This window comes from Hydra vulgaris, chromosome 05, assembly GCF_038396675.1.
Source record: "Hydra vulgaris chromosome 05, alternate assembly HydraT2T_AEP".
NCBI classification, from domain to species: Eukaryota; Metazoa; Cnidaria; class Hydrozoa; order Anthoathecata; family Hydridae; genus Hydra; species Hydra vulgaris.
Genome location: NC_088924.1, coordinates 7,570,547 through 7,576,672, shown reverse-complemented (window position 1 = coordinate 7,576,672; position 6,126 = coordinate 7,570,547). Strand labels below are relative to the sequence as shown.

The following is a 6,126-nucleotide window of genomic DNA, read 5'->3' as shown; positions in this document are numbered from 1 at the left end:
ATTTTGAATATTTCTAAAAGTTAATTAGGGTCATTTCGGATAAAGCGAGCCATCGGATAAAGCGAGCCGGTCGCCTAAATATTGCAATTTTACGAAATCAAATTATGCTTTCGATTTATAACAATTTATTTAATATTAGTTATTCATTTTAAAGTCTAATGAATATTTTAAAAACAGTTGCTAAGCAATTATTTTCGCGGTGGTATAATTATAATCATTCGAGTAGTAACAAAACGTTTTTTCGCTTTAAGACCTTATATTTTGTTTAGCTTCAATTAAGAAAAGTGAGTATTTCATATTTGACACTATTTATAGTAAATATGATTGTAATATTAGTAATATGAGAAACTATTTCAAAAAATATAGTGTTGATATGTATTTGAGCGATGATAAAGTTTTTTAATCGAATTTTCAACCTGGCTCGGTTTTGCATAACTGTTAGATAAACCGAGCCAAGGGCATTCAGGTAAACCGAGCCATTGGCTCACTTTTCCAAAAATTGCAATAATAAATAAATGTAAAAAATAAATAAATTTTTTTGCTTTTTGACCCACATGAATTGTTAATTTATTGGAATTTTTTATGATATTTTTACAGAATGGTACGTTATCAACCGATCACGGCCCGAAGCAGCCAAAAATCTCAAGGAAAACAAAAATTGTCCGAGCAGGTACCAGAAATTCGAGGACAACATCGAAGTCCAAAAAAACTGCCGAGGCCTCAAAGTCATGCAGGCACAAAAATAAATTTATGGCAAAAAGGAAATATGGCTGGTGCTATGGAAGAATACAGAAAACAAGAAGAAAAACCTTCAACTGAACGGTTGTCAATACGGCTGATAGCGAGAGCGTGGAATGTGCCATATGAAACTTTGAGGAGGAGATTGTCAGGAAAAGTGAGCAAAGTGGAAAGTGCTTCTGGGAGACACAATTCTTTCACAACAAAGCGAAGAAGAATTAGCAGAGACTGTAAGAAAAATGGCACGAGCAGGGTTTCCTTTGTCGCGCAAAGATATTCGAGAAATTGCATATGCTTATTCTGATGCTAAAGGAATAAAAGGATTTTCAGAATAAAAAAAAATTGCCGGTTATTACTGGTTTCAGGGATTTTTGAACAGATTTCCTGATATAAGCACAAAAAAGGCAGAGAATCTGTCTGCAGCAAGAGCAATGGGTATGAACAAAACTCAGGTTATGAAATGGTTTGATTTGTATGAAGACTTAGTGCAAAGACTGGATATAAAAGACAGTCCTAGGCACATTTGGAATGTGGACGAGACAGGTGTGATGAATATTCACAAGGCAGAAGAAGCTGTGGCAATTGTTGGTGAACCTGCTTATAATCTTACTGCATTAGAAAGAGGGGAGACATCTACTGTCTTGGCAGCATTAAATGCATTTGGCGATATTATACCACCTATGATCATTCATAAAGGAAAAACTGTTGGCAAAGGCTGGAAAGATGGTGCTCCTTTTGGTGCTATTGTAAAAGCAAGTGATAGTGGCTGGATAAATAAAGACTTGTTTGTGGAATTTGGACAGTTATTTGTCAACAATTTACAATGATTAGGACTATTAAACGGTCGACCTCATCTTTAAATTATGGACAATCACTATTCACATGTGTTTAACCTTGAATTTTTAAACCTAATGAAAGCAAACAATATTCATGTATTTGCATTACCAAGCCATACTACTCATTTATCTGCAGCTTTAGCAGTATTATTTTTATTAGACTAGTCGCTGACATTTTTATATTGCTTTTGTTCTTTGAATTTTTTGCATTGTATGCATTTGAGGTTAATGTTTGCAAACTTTTAATACCAGTTTACTATATCGTAGGTAATAAAGTTAATATTAATATAGTAAATATTATTTGTAATAATACTTCCAATTTTGTAAATTTTTGTCTGAAATAAAAGCTAAATGGCTCACTTTAGAATAATCATATAAGCTATTGGCTCGCTTTACCAATAATGGTGGCTCACTTTATATATTTGTTAATATAAAGCGAGCCTTTCCTATGTATCATATATAGTTTACTTGGCTCACTTTATATTAGTGTGGCTCACTTTACATTATATCATAGTTTAGGTATCTGTTATAGAGTTTTCTAGTACAAGAAGTATTAAGATATCTCACATAGTTATTAATACACACTGATTTTAGTTTTATTGGCTCGCTTTATCCGAAATAACCCTATCTAATTAGTAATAACAAGTCCTATTTTTTAAATTAAATTTCTGGGAGGAGGTTGTTGTGGTGGCCTAATATTTAAAAATATTTTATGGTTTAAGGTAAAGTTTAATCTTAAAAATTGAATATTTTTAAAAGTGTAGGGGAGACCGGGGTTAGTTGGAACGTTTTTTTTTATTTGTGAACTTATGGCCAAAATGCAAATAATTTTTGAAACTTATTTTATTGCCTTAATACTAATTACTAAAGCACACAATATTCACTAATAATAATTAAATTTAGTCATGTAGTTTTTAATATATCTTTGATTAAAGAGCTGTAAAAAAATATTCCAACAAACCCCGCCATTGGGGCTAGTTGGATCAGACATTGGGGTTAGTTGAAAAATAATATGAAAGTAATAAAAAATGCACTTTAACATAACACAAGTATATTATATGTGCATATATATATGTATATATATATATATATGTATATATATATATATATATATATATATATATTATATATATATATATATATATATATATATATATATATATATATATATATACATATATATATATATATATATATATATATATATATATATATATATATATATATATATATATATATATATATATATATATATATATATATATATATATATATATATATACAGTATTGGACAAAACATTTGCAACCAACATCGAACAATACTAAAAAGCGTTCCTAATTTTACATGTTTTAAAACCGAAACGAACTATACTACCACAGCAAACAGTTCAGGAGTCTGGAGTCATAGCATGCCATGACATGATCAATCAACTGACAGGTGACAGCACACAGGCAGAATTTCGTTGACAAGTGGCATTTTGCAGCGGACAAAACAAGTGCAACTTTTTTAGTTTGTTTCATTTTCTTAAGTCTGGTCCGAGTCATGGAAATTTTTTAATGATTAAAGGAAGTATCCAGAAGTTTCCAGAAGAAGCATCTGGCAGCATCCAGTAGCATCCAGAAATATCCAGAAACATTCAGAAGCATCCAAACGCATCCAGAAGCATCGAAAAGAAGCATCTACAATCTTCCAGAACAGGTTCACACAGGTTCATTTTACTATATGAGACATGTAAATCGACATGTAATTCAGTCAGTATGTGGAAGTTAATCAGTCAGTATTATCAAGACAGTTTATCGAAGTTAGTTTTATCAAAGTGTTTTATCGAAGAACATCAATACAAGAAGTGAAATACAACAAGTGTTTCATTACATCAATACAGTCCACATCCAACCAAAACGTTGTGTTCCACAGAGCATTATTTTATCATCACCAGGTAAATGTAACACGGTAAGCCTTGAGAAGCGTGATTATTTTTTTTTATTTTTTTTATGACTTCAAGTGCAAAAATGGCTCCCGACAGTCTTGGATTGGAACTAAGAAAGAAAATTATTGGCGATTACGTAAGTGGAATGTCACAAAAAAGTATTTGTGATAAATATCGCGTGAAAAAATGGACCGTATCAAGACTATGTTCCAAATATCGTTCTACGGTGAAGTTAACAGCAGATAACAAAGTTGGAAGACCGCGGTCCACCACTTCTAGAGAGGATTCTATGATCGTCAGATCCGTCAAGAAGGATCCCGTGATATTATCAGTAGAGATACAAAAGCAATTAGAGTTGCCTGTATCGGACCGAACAATCAGACGACGTGCTGTTGAAGCCGGATTGTTTTTTCGACGCCCTGCAAAGAAACCGCTGATTTCACTAAAAAACCAGACGAAAAGACTCCTGTTTGCTACATCTCATATTGACTGGAATGTGCAGAAATGACGAACTGTCCTGTTCAGTGATGAATCGAAGTTCAACATCATTGGGAGCGATGGCATTTGCTGTGTACGTCGACCGGCCGGAAAACGCCTCGATTTACGTTACTGCCATAAGACCGTGAAGCATGGTGGAGGCAATGTAATGGTCTAGGGGTGTTTTTCTGCTAACGGTCTAGGTCCAATACATCGAAACTATGGAATAATGGACCGTTTCATGTATAAAAATATACTGAAAGATGTTATGTTACCTCATGCTGAATGGAATATGCCAATAAAATGGGTTTTTCAGCAAGACAACAATCCGAAACACACTGCAAAAGTAGTCAAGCAGTGGTTTCAAGACAACCACCTATCGGTGATGGATTGGCCGCCTCAATCTCCGGATCTCAACCCTATCGAGAACCTGTGGGAGATCGTCAACCGCAGAATTAATCATGAAGGTGTTCGTAATAAGGATCAACTGTTTGAACAAATCCAAAAGGCCTGGGCAGCGATTCCACAAAGTTTCATTGATCACCTGATCGAATCTATGCCTCGAAGATGCAAGGCTGTGATCAACGACAAAGGATTCGCCACGAAATATTGATAGCGAAATACAGCTTGGTCAACATTTTGTCGAGTTGCACTTGTTTTGTCCAGAAGGAAATCAACTTTTTTAATACTTTTGATTATTTTATATATATATATATATATATATATATATATATATATATATATATATATATATATATATATATATATATATATATATATATATATATATATATATATATACAGTATCGGACAAAACGAGTGCAACCAAATAATGCTAATTTAGTTTCTTTATATAAAAGTGCTGCATTTTTTCAATTTAGAGAAATAACTGTAACTGTTTAGAGAAAAAGTTCTTCAAGTTTTATTCATCACAAAGTTCATTGTTTGTACACGAAAATTAATAAATTAATCAAAAGTATTAAAAAAGTTGATTTCCTTCTGGACAAAACAAGTGCAACTCGACAAAATGTTGACAAAGCTGTATTTCGCTATCAATATTTCGTGGCGAATCCTTTGTCGTTGATCACAGCCTTGCATCTTCGAGGCATAGATTCGATCAGGTGATCAATGAAACTTTGTGGAATCGCTGCCCAGGCCTTTTGGATTTGTTCAAACAGTTGATCCTTATTACGAACATATATATATATATATATATATATATATATATATATATATATATATATATATATATATATATATATACATATATATATATATATATATATATATATATATATATATATATATATATATATATATATATATATATATATATATATATATAGATATATATAGAGATATATATAGAGAGATATATATATATATAGATATATATATAGAGATATATATAGAGATATATATAGAGAGATATATATAGAGATATATAGGTATATATAAATATATATAAAAATCAGCCGTCAGCACAGAAGTCACAGATGTATTTGGCAGCATGTGAACCTGTACTTGAGCATGCCTCGTAAGCCCAAAGGCAACACGCAGAGCACATAATCCACTTTTCAAGAGCAGTTTTAAAAAGGAATTTTGCATTTAGTTTTTTTCGCGTAATTGAAAACAAACTTTTTCACTTCTGCAATTGTGAGGCCATAGTATACACGTGAAGCTTCTAATATGTACCTAGTAAGCGCATTCTCTTCTTCCTAAGTAAAAATATTTCTGTTGTTGTGGTACCCCACAGTTAAATTAGTCGGGGTGCTTAGCGTTGCTTTGATTTTGATGCCGTATCTTCTGAGTGTCACATGAGGAATGCCATAGTTTGCAACTCCTCGGCATTTCTCTCCATTTTTAACTACTCTTTTGAATGCAGTAAGCATCGTATCGCTTCATGTCATACCTTTTGCTGGTTTCTTTCGTTTATAATAACGCATTCTCAAAGTAGCAAGATTTGAATAAATAATGAAGAACAAGCCGCTGTCAACGACGTGCGATAGCAAGATTTAAATAAATGAAAACACATGCTAAATGATAAGATCGTTGATTTAAACTCTAATTTAGTATGCCAGTATGGATAATTATAAAATGACAAAAATAATAGAAGGAATATAATTGATGCCTTAAAACAAAAACGG

At 32.2% G+C, this 6,126-nt stretch overlaps 1 protein-coding gene across 1 annotated transcript in view; it reads right to left on the bottom strand.

Annotated features, from left to right (window-relative positions):
* The window catches only part of LOC136071824 (c-Myc-binding protein homolog), a 100,970-nt gene that overhangs the window by 51,695 nt on the left and 43,149 nt on the right, over window positions 1–6,126 (bottom strand). The gene's annotated exons all lie outside the window — the stretch shown is intronic.